This window comes from Phoca vitulina, unplaced genomic scaffold (assembly GCF_004348235.1).
Source record: "Phoca vitulina isolate PV1807 unplaced genomic scaffold, GSC_HSeal_1.0 scaffold36, whole genome shotgun sequence".
Lineage (NCBI taxonomy): Eukaryota > Metazoa > Chordata > Mammalia > Carnivora > Phocidae > Phoca > Phoca vitulina.
Genome location: NW_022589739.1, coordinates 3,942,085 through 3,954,865, shown reverse-complemented (window position 1 = coordinate 3,954,865; position 12,781 = coordinate 3,942,085). Strand labels below are relative to the sequence as shown.

Sequence of the window (12,781 nt, the reverse complement as noted above, 5' to 3'; positions counted from 1 at the left end):
AACAGTGTAGTTATTCATTACTGATTTTTTTTTTTAATTTTTAACTTATTTTATTTAAATTCACTTAGTTAACATATAATGTATCATTAGTTTTAGATATAGAGTTCAGTAATTCATCAGTTACATATAATACCCAGTGCTCATTACATCATGTGTCCTCCTTAATGGCCATCACTCAGTTACCCCATTCCTCCACCCAGCTCCCCTCCCTCAGTTTGTTTCCTATAGTTGAGAGTCTCTTCTGGTTTGTCTCCCTCTCTGATTTCATCTTATTTTATTTTTCCCCTCCCTTTCCCTATGATCCTGTTTTGTTTCTTAAATTCCACATATAAGTGAAACCATATGATAATTGTCTTTCTCTGATTGACTTATTTTGCTCAGCATAATACCCTCCAGTTCCTTCCATGTCGATATAAATGGTAAGATCACATCCTTTTTGATGGTTGAGTAATATAATATATATTATATATATGTATATATACCACATCTTCTTTATCCATTCATCTGTCGATGGACATTTGGGCTCTTTCCATAGTTTGGCGATTGTGGACATTGCGGCTATAAACATTGGGGTGCAGGCGCCCCTTCAGATTATAGCATTTGTATCCTTTGGGTAAATACCTAGTAGTGCAATTGCTGGGTCGTAGGATAGCCCTATTTTACTTCTTGAGATTCCTCCTTGAGATTCTTGAGGAACCTCCACACTGTTTTCCAGAGTGGCTGTACCAGCTTGCATTCCCACCAACAGTGTAAGAGGGTTCCCCTTTATCTGCATCCTCACCAACATTTATTTTTTCCTGACTTGTTAATTTTAGCCATTCTGACTGGTGTGAGGTGGTATCTCACTGTGGTTTTGATTTGTATTTCCCTGATGCCAAGTGATGTTGAGCATTTTTTCATGTGTCTGTTGGCCATTTGGATGTCTTCTTTGGAGAAATGTCTGTTCATGTCTACTGCCCATTTCTTGACTGGATTATTCATTACTGATTTTTGATAGGTCTGTTGTGCTTACTGATTTTTGCTGTCTTCATTCTGGATCTGTTTCTGGAGAAGGAAGTATCTTTACGCTAGCTTTTTTAGCATTGTGGCTTTGATTCTCAAATGATAAATTGACTAAGAATTACCTGGATTTTTATACTCTTAATGTTTTTACTTTGCTGTACATGTTCTCAACCCATCTTTAGCACAATAACCCATGGTTACAGTGCTTATTCAGGTAAGGTTCTTAGGAGCTTAAATCAGTTTCACAGCTGGGAACAGATACTAAGAATCCACAAAGTCATTAGACACTCCCCTTATGTTTTCTATACCTTTCTGGGCTGATCCCTGCCTGACAACATTTAGTTGCAAGCTATATCTATGAACTTGGCAAAGTTTTAAAGGTAAACTGGGAAAGGATTTTTTGAGAAGAGGGTTTGTTATGGGATTTAGTCCTTTTTAAGACATTTCTAGATGGTTTCCAGAACTAGAGACTGGAGGGATCGTTCACATTCAAGTTCAGAGAAGTTATTATTACTTCCATGAAGGGCCTGATTCCAGGTCCTTACGTCACATTTGGTTGGTGTAGACCTGGTGGGCAGGAAGAAGACCTGCCCCTGTGTTGGTGACCCTATAGCCAGGGCAAGGACCCTTAAAACAGTGACTCTCGAGCTGTTTTAATCCCATCTTTAGCTAGGTCATTCTTTAGCTCAATAATTCCCACTTTCCGGTGGAAAAATAATAGTAATTGTCAAGGTACAAGCATTTTGGGGTTAGAGGTATGGTTAGTTCCTAATTGAATCGCGAAAAATATACTTGTCTTTAAGTCTAGACTGGTTAGAAAACTGTAGGTCTCAAATCCTAGTGATGCAATTGTATAATACATTCTGCAGGTTTAATAAAACAACTAAAATGATATGTATAAGCTCAATTAATGCTAATTTTTAATTAAAAAGTAAAAATAATGATTATTGAAAACCATGGCCAGCTAAAGACAACACAACTTCACTGACAGTGAGTGCCCCTCTTGAAAATGTCAGAATTCCAGCTTTTGAGTGTGCATATGTGGTGTAGGAGCTTTGTAGCATTAGGAGTTGCAGCAGCCAGAGGAATTAATTGTATACAGATTGAAGTCTTTGGTACATTCTAATAACATGCCCATTTTTGCAACTCTTAATTACTGGCTTAATAGTTTATTTCTAAGTAGTCTTATGCGTCAAAGGAAGATCATGCTTTCTAAATCATTCGTAGTCCATGGGAGGTTTGGTCCATTTTTGGATAATCATTACCTTAGAAGGTAATCTGTGAGCTTCTCCGGAGCATTGTTTCTGTAGCTGTGTTGGGAAATTTGTGAGAGCCTGGGCTTAAATCGAGTTCAGTGGGCTTCTTCACCTCAGGACATTTGCTAGTCTTTGATATGCTAATACCCTTTGTTGATCCCTGGTTGGGGGTAAAGCATACAGTTTCCCAACCCCATTTACCATGTTTTGGAAAATGCTGCCTTGGAGGATGTACCAGTTTTCAGATTTCAGCCTTGAGAACAGATTCAGAAGGTGGTACATAAGAAAGTGACACAAAAGAAACAGGAAATACAACGTACAGCATAAAGCAGGAACTTCAGAGCCTTTTCTGCCGTTACCGGTTTGCATTTGCTGTAATAATCAGACTGAGTCTGAACTCCTTCTAAACTGAATTTAAACTGCTTCTATAAGCAGTGAAATACCTGATTCTACCAGCTTGTTCTGAATGATCTTAATCTTCCTGAATAGACTTTGTTAGTTTTAAATTACACCACACAAAATACATAATTAGTAAACTGCCTGAGTCAATTTTTGGGTAAACCTGTAGGTAGTCTACATGTAATGTTCATGGTAAACATGATACATTTTCCTGTTAACATCAGTTTTACTGAGTAACTTGAAATATTTTTATATTAACCCTTAGATATATTATGGAGTCAGATGTACAACTTCCATGAATTCCTAAGCCAAACGGGATATTTCCCGTTCTTTAGTTGTGTTCAAGAAGCCTCATTTTTGGTAATACTTAAAGTATTAGTATAGCTATGTATATTGGAATCCTATATTTCACTTTTCTGAGTCTGAAAGTATTATAAAAATTTCATGTCTTAACATGAAAACATTTTTATTAAGGTGAAGAGAGACTGTAGAACGATAGTTTAAGAAAAAATCATGTGACTTATGGTAACTACTTTTTAAAAATTGTTTTCTCCCAGAATGGAATTGAACATGTGCTTTTACAAGCAATGGAACTGTATATTACCAAACTTAATAGGAACGCAACCCTTCTGTAGGCTTTATGGTAAAGAAGTTACCCCACTGGTACAGGCTTTGAGAACAGAAAGAGAAACAAAGGAAAATGGATATTGCTGAAAAATTGAAGTTTTCTTGTCAGCAGATAACTTTAATGCTGTAGAATTGACATTTACTTTCTGAAGGAGGAAAACTTGACTTTTTAAAGTTCTTTATATCACTCAAAGGAATTTGGAGGCTGATTTTTTTGTTAATGTCTAATATTTTCCAGGGTAATGAAGCCTTAGAGGCATTTAATGCTGGCCAGAGTGCCATGCTTATGGAGCAACCTCAGTGTATAAAATAGTTGTGTAGTGCCCCTAAGAGAACTAATGAACCTATTGGGATTCCTAACCACCAAGAAGTATCTTAGACATTGAGGAAGATAGGATTCAGAGAGTTAAGTATTCGTATGCCAGTGTCTGTGTAGGCAAACAGAGTGCCCATTATATCTACTTCAATGGGTGCTTACAACAGGGTTGGACACTAGCATCTTTTATTGAAAAAAGAACTGTTAACCAAGATGCTACAGCTATTCTTTTGTTTGTGGAAAAATGCCTTATAAGCCTTAATTTTTGAAAAAGGAAAAAGGACCCCACTATTCTTATCAGCTTGAGTACAGTAAATAGTTTGTGCATTTTGAGTTTGCATTTTGGCCCTTTATTTGTTGCTTACAGCTTACTTTCAGAGGCGGTTTTCTTTTCTGTTGAGTCTTAAAACACTAAGTAATGATTGCTGAGTTATTAAAATATAATAGAAAAGACACAAGGCCAATGGTTCCCAGTATGCCTCCCATGGAAGACTATCAAAAATCTTTAAGTATATATACTTACCTACAAGGTGAAGCCTCTTCATAGTCGAACCAAAATGAGTTGGCTTGCTTTTGGCTAGAAGTGTGTCAACTCCAAGTGGTCACTTCCTGATTAGAGGTTCACAATTAAGTGAATAAGCAAAAGTGAAATTTTTATTCAGTAAAAGAGGTTATTTGGTAGGCAAAATATTTTAAAGTATGAGGCCCATGGGGCCATATTTTTTTAAAGGAGTTTTGGGTAACTAAAAATATGTAACAAGGAACAACTCTTTATTGTTCCCTAGGCCCAAGAAATAGGTCCAACATGGATTAAATAGTTGATAGTCTCAAAAGTAATAAACAGTTCTCTCTCCATGTTCTTGGTGGTAGAATGTATTTTCTAAAGACGGTTTTAACAATATCTCCCATCTTACATGTTCTTTCAGTGTGATCTTGACTCCTCTCATCCTGAGGTGGGGCTTATGTCTCCCGCTATTGGATTTGGGTGATCTTTTGAATCACTTGTAAGCAATAGAATGCAGCAGAAGTTATACTGCGTGACTTCCAAGGCGAAGTCAGAAAAGGTGAGAAGGCTTCTACCTAACTTACTAGAATCCTGGTCTTGAAGATGTTAGCAGCTTTGTAAGCAATCTAGCCTGACATTGCCATGCTGCAAAGAAGCCCAGAGTACTTGAGGTGGAGAGATACGAAGGAGCTAAGATCAGGAGCTAGAACTTTTCAGCTAGAACTGTTTAGTTGAACCCTTTACAAATTCCTAACTTACAGATATCATGAGAGAGATGAAAATGATTATTGTTGTTTTCAGACACTAAGTTTTTGAGTAATTTTGTTACACAGCAATAGATAATCAGAACACGGCTTTTCCTGAACCTGCTACTATATACTGAGATTTGACCATGTGTAAATGTATGGTAAGGAGTACACCCTAATAATTTGTTCTGGGATCTAACATTAACTTTATTTTTGATTTTTTACTTTTGTGATATAAAACTTTTTTTTACCCCTTTATCCTGCACCCATTTGGAAAAGCTAGTCCATCTTTAAGTATTAAGTAGAGTGTATTTTGGTAACTGAAGGTGTATCTCGTATGTTGGGAAGTGTCCCTGATATGTTTATTATGGCATGAGAGCATATGCATCATCTTTAGAAGGCCTTTTCACTGTACCCTAATTTTAGTTGCTATTGAGATTGATATTTGGCTTTCTGTTAGTTTCCTAGGGCTGCTGTAACAAAGTACCACAAACTGGGTGACTCAAACCAACAGAAATTTATTGTCTCATAGTTCTGGAGGCTAGAAGTCTGAAATCCATGCTCCCTCTGAAACCTGCAGAGGAATCCTTTGTTGCATCTTCCTGGCTTTTTTGTTGGCAGTTTTGGTGTTCTTTGGCTTGTAGCTATGTAACTCCAGTCTCTAGTTTTGTTGTCACATGGAGTCTTCCTGTGTTTCTCTGTCTTCACATGGTCCTCTTCTTATAAGGACACCAGTGATAATTGGATTAGCAACCCACTCTGCTGCAGTATGATATCATTTACCTTTAACTAATTACATCTCCAAGGATCTATTTCCAAATAAGGTCACATTCTGAGGTACTGGGAGTTAGGAATTCAACATATCTCTTTTGAGAGAACATAGCTCAATCCATAACAGGCCTCAAGGGAGATTTGTATAATTATGTTTTAACCATTTATAAATCTTTATTCCAGAGTAGATGTGAATGGGATTTTTCATCAGTACCCATGAAGTCTGTTCTGTATGTTAAGTCCCCCTTCCTTCCGGCATGCGTACATAACACACATGAAATTTGATGGTAGTTTTTAACTGTTTAGGCTCATTGACTCCTTTGAGAATCTGATAAAAGCAGTGGATTCTTTCCCTAGAAAAATGTGCAGATGTATGCGTGGGACTGTTTATTTGTGCACGTACATAAACAGACACACAGCAGTATTTTGCTTGAAACTTTAACATGTTCTTGAACCTCCACCCTTATCCCCCCACCCCCAAAGCCTGTTCATGAACTTCTGGATTAGAGAATTAATTAATTTCGATTGGTTAAAGATACCTAATCCCTATTTCCCTTTTAGTGGAAAAATAGAAGGGAAAAGGAAGAGGAAGCAAAGGCGTATGTGTAGGGTGTATAGGATCCCCTCACGGTCATTGCGGCTGCATGTGGCTTTCTGGGGGATTTTCATATTTATGATGTGCTTAGTCTCTTTTCCCCTCGCTCCTGCTCCCCATCCCCATATATAACCTTTAGCTAAATAAAATTGTAAATAATATACTTTTCAGTAAAGAAGAATAATCTAGGTTCTTTTAGATCTGTACCAGTATATAAACAGACTTTTATATCTTGCTATGTGTTGGATTAGCTCATGACCTTTTTAAATTCTGTGTTATTAAAAAATTTTTTTTTAAGATTTATTTATTTCTTTGAGAGAGAGAGAGATTGAGCGTGTGAGCGCATAGTGGGGAGAGGCAGAGGGAGAGAAGAACTCAAGCAGACTCTGTGCTGAGCATGGAGCGGACACAGGGTTCTGATCTCATGACCCTGAGATCACGATCTGAGTCGAAACCAAGAGTTACCTGAGCTGAAACCAAGAGTCAGATGTCCAAGCGACTGCGCCACTTAGGCGCCCCAATTCTGTTATTTTTTGATTATTATATCAAAATTATTTTGAAAAAGCTAGTGGTCTAGGATTTGAGTCTGTGACAGAAACGTATTTTGTGCTCCTCTTCCCTTGTCACCTTTTCTCCAAAATAATACTGCCCAAACCTCACCTGTGAACATCTTAATGGGCTTTCCTTTAAAAAATACAGATTTTTTTTTTTACATACCTTGAAACAGGCTATAGGTTATGTTTTGATTTTGCATTTAGCCACTGGCATATTTATATTTCTGAAGGCTGACATTCATGTGTTGGTTTGCTTTTGAAGATATTATATCAAACAAGTATTTACTGTTTTACAGTGATATGCATGGTGAGTCTAGTAGTAGTGAAATCACAGGTGATGAATTTTCATACCAGACTGGTTTCCCAATGATGCCTTTCTCATTTGTGTTCACTTTTCTGAATATGAAATATTGGAAATCATTATTTAGAATAGGGGTTAGCAAACTATGGCTTTCACACTGCCTTCCTCCTTTTGTGAATGAAATTTTGTTGGAACACATCCATACCCATTCGTTCACTTAATTATTTATGGCTGATTTTGTGCCCCAAATGGCAGAATTGAGTAGTTTATATAAAGATTGTTTGGCCCACAGAATTGAAAATATTTACTACCTAACCCTTTACAGAAAACCTTTGCTAACTGTTGGTTTAGAATATTTTGTAATTCCTCCCTTTTAAGGATATTTAGAATTTTTTTCTTACTTTTCAGTGATGGAACCTGAAGGCTATTAAAAGACCATCTAGCTCAACTTTTTATCTGGTGCTTGAATTTCCTTAGGTACTCCTACCAGGTGGTCGTCCAGCTTAGAGGCCTAGGACGGTGAGACAGAAACGGCATTGGATGTGCTTGTGTTAAACACAGAAGAATGACCTCTGACTGGGAGTCAGTGACTGACTTAATAATCTTAATCTTTGTCCATTGGTCATTGTCCATTGGGTTTCCCTTCTGTCTCCATTGGTAGGTTTTGACTTTGGCTTTGTTTATTTGGTAAAAGGCACAGAGGAGCCACATTTTAAGAGGAAGACAACTAAATGGACCGTACTTCAAGATACAGCTGTTAAGTGGTGGAAATTTATAGGAAAGTGGATTGAATAGTTAGACATTAACTTTAGACTTTCATATTCAGTGCTTAGTTGCCCTAAATAAATTTGTAACTGCTAAAACATAGAACTAAGTCCTTACAAATAAAGATTTGTCAGATTTTACAATTTGTGTTAAAATTGCTGGTGCAGAAAGAAACATATATAGGTAGAACAAGTCTAGACTTCACTGCAGAACTGTATTTGGTAATTCTGTGTACTTGACTACTTAGTGAACGTGGTGAACATAGGTGATCTCTCAGGAGATGGAAGAGAGGGGCATCTGATCCCAAGGTCAACATTATCTGAAGGGGTCCAGCCTGTTAGAGTCTTTTCTTCAACAGTTTCATAGTTATCATCTGGTTTTTAATCTAATAGGTTTTTCCATCTAATAAAGAAAAGGGATGAAAATGTAAGTAATAAAGATCAGCAGAAAAAAGATAATACCCTTTTTTTTCCTTAACAACACTACTCTTTTATTTTTACTTTTAAAAAGTTTGTCAGGTGCAACTCACTCTCTGTCTCTCTGTCACTGTCTCCCTGTCTCTGTCTGTCTGTCTCTCTTGCCCACTCTCATATCTTGAGAGTGTACTTTTTGCTTTAATAAACCTTCCCATTTGTGTTGCTCAAAAAAAAAATTGTCAAACTTTTTTCTAACAGATGAAAATGAGTTTGTAAATAGAAGACAAAATATAGTGGAGACTGGCTAAATGAGAGGAAAATTTGTGCTTTCAGATATTTTTTTGGTACCCTCTGACTTTTCTATTTTATAAAAAATGTTTTAAAAATATATAACACATGCACGTAGTACATAATTTAAAAATGCACAGAAGGATATGTAAAGTAAATGCTCGTCATCTTTATTGCCCACTTGTTGAGTTCTCCCTCCCAGAGGTAACCATCATTACCAATTTTTTGGGTTTTCTTGCCAGAAGTAATCTATGTATTTATAAGCATGTGCATACTTTTTTTCATTCCTTTTTTCGTAAAAGTTGGTGTATCATATGGTATATTACTTCTTGACTTTTAAAATTTATCATGAATACTATTGCATATCAGTATACATATGTTGAACTACCTCATTTTTAGATGCAGAGTATGCCAGTTTAGTAATATACCACTTTGTTTGCTCAGTCACCTGTTGGTGGACATTTAGGTTTTCAGTCTTTTGCTATCAGTGTTGCATTAAATACATCATTTCACACACTTGCAAGAATAACTGCAGGATAAATTTTTAGAAATAGAATGACAGGGTCAAAGGAAATGAACATTTAAAATTTGATAGATACTGTCAGATTCCTACCCTATCCCCCATAGTTTGTACTAATTTATAGGCCTACCAGCAATATAAGAGTCTGTTACATGTGTAAACTCTGATTATAAATTTTTTGGTCTTTGTAAGTCTCATAAGTGAAAAAAATAAGTCTTGTAGTTTTAATTTTCATTTTTCAGAATGAGTAAAATTGAGCATTAGTTACACATGGAACATCACATTTTATGTTAAAGACCATGGATATGTAATATAAAGATGTACATGTACATGTGTGCACTTGAAAGTGGAGGAATAATCTTTTTTCTTTTTTTAAAGATTTTATTTATTTATCTGACAGAGACACAGTGAGAGAGGGAACACAAGCAGGGGGTAGTTGGAGAGGGAGAAGCAGGCTTCCTGCCGAGCAGGGAGCCCAATGCGGGGCTCGATCCCAGGACCCTGGGATCATGACCTGAGCCAAAGGCAGACGCTTAACGACTGAACCACCCAGGCGCCCCAGAAAGTGGGGGAATAATCTTGATATTGTCTTTGTTCCTTTTCATTTGCCTTGTTAAGTAAAACAGATTATTACAGTTTATGAAATAGTCTTGGCACTCAGGATCACTGGGTTTAGTATAGTCTTACAACTTAGAGTGTGTGGTTCCTAGCATCACTTAGGAACTGTTAGCAATGAAGAATCTTAGGCTCATCCCAAACCTGTTGAATCAGAATCTGTGTGTTAACAAGGTCTCCAGGTCATTTGTGTGCACATTAAAGTTAGGGAAGCACCTATAGAGGGATTTATCTGGCCTAAAAATAAGGCTGTAGCCTCCCAAAGAGGGTATACAAATTATTAACCTTTTGGCTATTGTCGGGGGGGCGGGGCAGTGCCTCATGAACTTGGTTCTAAATTGGACTGGCAAAAATATTTGAGGTGTGGAATTTTGTGCCTTGAGGAACTGGAGTAGGTGTCTTTGGATACAGCTTTATTTATCACTAGAATGTTTCATTTCCATAGGGTCCAGAATTTATTTAAGATTGAAATAGAATTTCCAAATAGAAGCTCTAGGTTTAGGGACAGATTCTGGGGATAGGGAACTTGTAAGAGCTAGGCAGACTATGAGAGTTCAGCCAGGAGGAACAGTCAGCATTCTGGCTTAGTGGGAACACAGTATGACCCAGGAACTGGAACAGAAACTCAGGATCTTGGTCTAGGCCAGGGGTCTACAAATTTTCTGTTAGGGGCTAGACAGTAAATGTTTTAGGCTTTGTGGGCCATAACGTCTCTGTTGTGAGTACTCAGCTCTGCTGTTTAAGTATAAAAGCAAGTATGGGTAATTCACAAGGCAGGGTGTTGCTGTGTTCCAACAAAATTTTATTTAAAAAAAGGGAATTAGGAGAGATTTGACTCTGGGGCAATAGTTTGCCACCCTCTGGTCTAGACTCATACTATGAGAATAGGGAATTAACTGCAACTTTTTGAAAGGTGGATGTCTCAGAAGCTCATCTACCAAATAATAGAAGTCCAGATTTAAGGCAGCAGATATGCTATACATCCCACATTGATGGTGAAATCAGGTTTCTGAAAGCGCTGCCAGGGTTTTTCTCCCTAATAGTGCAGTAGCTTGGGTGGGGCCTTTAGGTTGAAGTTCTTCATTCCCTGAGGTGGACAGGTATTAGGTTCTAAAGGTTAGGGTTAAAGATTTTTTTAAATTCCTGCCTGTTATTTCTTCCATTTTACCTTGAAAATGGGCTAGGCAGTGTTTCTCAAAGTTTGGATTCCATTCAGCCTGCCTTAAATCAACTGTGATTCCTGAATTTGGAAAGGGCTCTTGTGGAACTATTTAAAACTGTAAAAATGTAATTATGTGTCTAGTCTTTTGTGTATTACATTTAATCTTCACACAAATGCTATGAAGTGAAGAGGGGGTTGGGTATGCTATCTGTATTTCAGAGATGAGAAAACCAAAGAACCAAATAGGTAAGTAAGTTCACCCCCAAGATAAATGGGTGTACCTGGATTCCAGCCCAGCCCTACTAGACTCAGAGCTCAAGGGTTCCTACTATATCATGGCATCAGGTTATATGAAAGGCTTGTTTTCACAAAGGGCCTATGTTATTTAGCGGGAAACAGTTTATAGCAGGGCCTGATTTCATACAGTACTGAAAATGGGTTCACTAGAGATTTAGTTTCCTACTTATGTAGTGGAGGAAACACTTTTCTTCTACCCTCTAAGTTCTGTGACTGGTGTCTGCTAATTAAACTGACAAAAGACAGATTAACAGGAGGAAAGGGGTGTGTGTATGTGTGTGTGTGTATATATATTATAAGAAATGGGGATTGCTTTTTTTTTATGTGTGCTAGGGTTTTCATGTCACAGAAAAGACTTGAAAACCCAAAGAGAGGTGGTTAAGATTTGAAAGCTTATAGACCATATAACAAAGGGTGATAAATTATGAAGTGATGGGTGGGAGAGGAGGGTGGGTGAAATAGGTGATGGGAATTAAAGAGTACACTTATAATGAGCACTGAGCAATGTATAAAATTCTTGAATCACTGTGTTGTACACCTGAAACTAATATAACACTGTATGTTAACTATACTGGAATTAAAATAAAAAACAATTTAAAAATAAAGTTCATTAAAAACGCAAAAAAAATTATGGATAAGTGGCTAGACAAAGGAAAAGGAGTTTGGGCTTCTGGTAGCAGTAAATCATAAGAAGGTAAATATATGGGAAAATCATAGAAGATAGGGGTTATTTTAATAAGGTTTGTTGTGCAGACTTATCTAAGTGCTACCTTTATTTACATCATCTTCTTGGCCATAAAACTCCCCCAGAGTCCTCATTATGTCAGTCCTCATTTCTCAAAAGTTCCTGCTTTTAGTCAGATAGGGGAAGCTCAGGGAAGACTTCTTTCTTCATCTGTTAAATCTCTATGGCCTTTAGCTCAAAGTAATCCATAAGGTGTATATTCTGATCCGCCACGCTCCCTCACACAACATTTCTATTTTTCACAGTTACATACTATACATGTTATCAAAATTCAGTGATCCTTAGGATTATTTTGGTATAGATATTTGTAGAAACATGTTTGAATTTGTTATTTAGCTTAAGCAAGACCTCAGAGCTTCTTGTCTTCCACCCTTATTACTACCTCTCCTGACCTGGGTTTTTTATTTCTAACATTCCAATGAATAATTCTATCTAGGTAAGGTCTTTCAGTGGATTGGGTGGAGCAGAGTTGGAAATAAATCCACTAACCTTTGATAAGCGCATATTCTTAACCTGAGGATAATGTCTTTTTTATTCAGACTGATAGTGACAATAATTAAGCCCAACTAGACGGTCTTTGAGACAAGTTCTGTTTGACAGTAGACCTCTTCTGCTCTCTCTCTTTGTTGGCTGCCTCTGGAAATGGCCCTCAGGGAAGTCCTGGTAAAATCTAATTGCCTTTAAATTTTAATTGTTTAAGAGTCTACCTGAACCAGTTAATAGTTACAGTTCTATTCTGTGTTGCTAGTTAGGCCCATCGACTCTTATTGTGGAATAATGTGGAATTTTAAGGATTCTTCAGCCAGAATTTGCCTTATTTCCTATGTTAAAATTTCTGTGAAGCAGATTTTTGTCTATTATATGCCAAGAAAGCCCTGTAGTGAAGAATGCTATTCTACTT

At 37.1% G+C, this 12,781-nt stretch overlaps 1 protein-coding gene across 2 annotated transcripts in view; it reads left to right on the top strand.

Annotated features, from left to right (window-relative positions):
• Window positions 1–12,781, top strand: part of FAR1 (fatty acyl-CoA reductase 1) — a 62,671-nt gene that overhangs the window by 8,667 nt on the left and 41,223 nt on the right. The window contains exon 1 of one of the 2 annotated variants that reach the window (XM_032426898.1): window positions 4,127–4,664. The exons of the other annotated variant lie outside the window; for it this stretch is intronic. The gene's annotated coding sequence lies outside the window, so the exon portion shown is untranslated. Of the gene's footprint in view, window positions 1–4,126; window positions 4,665–12,781 lie in introns of those variants that run through there. 2 annotated transcript variants of the gene reach the window in all.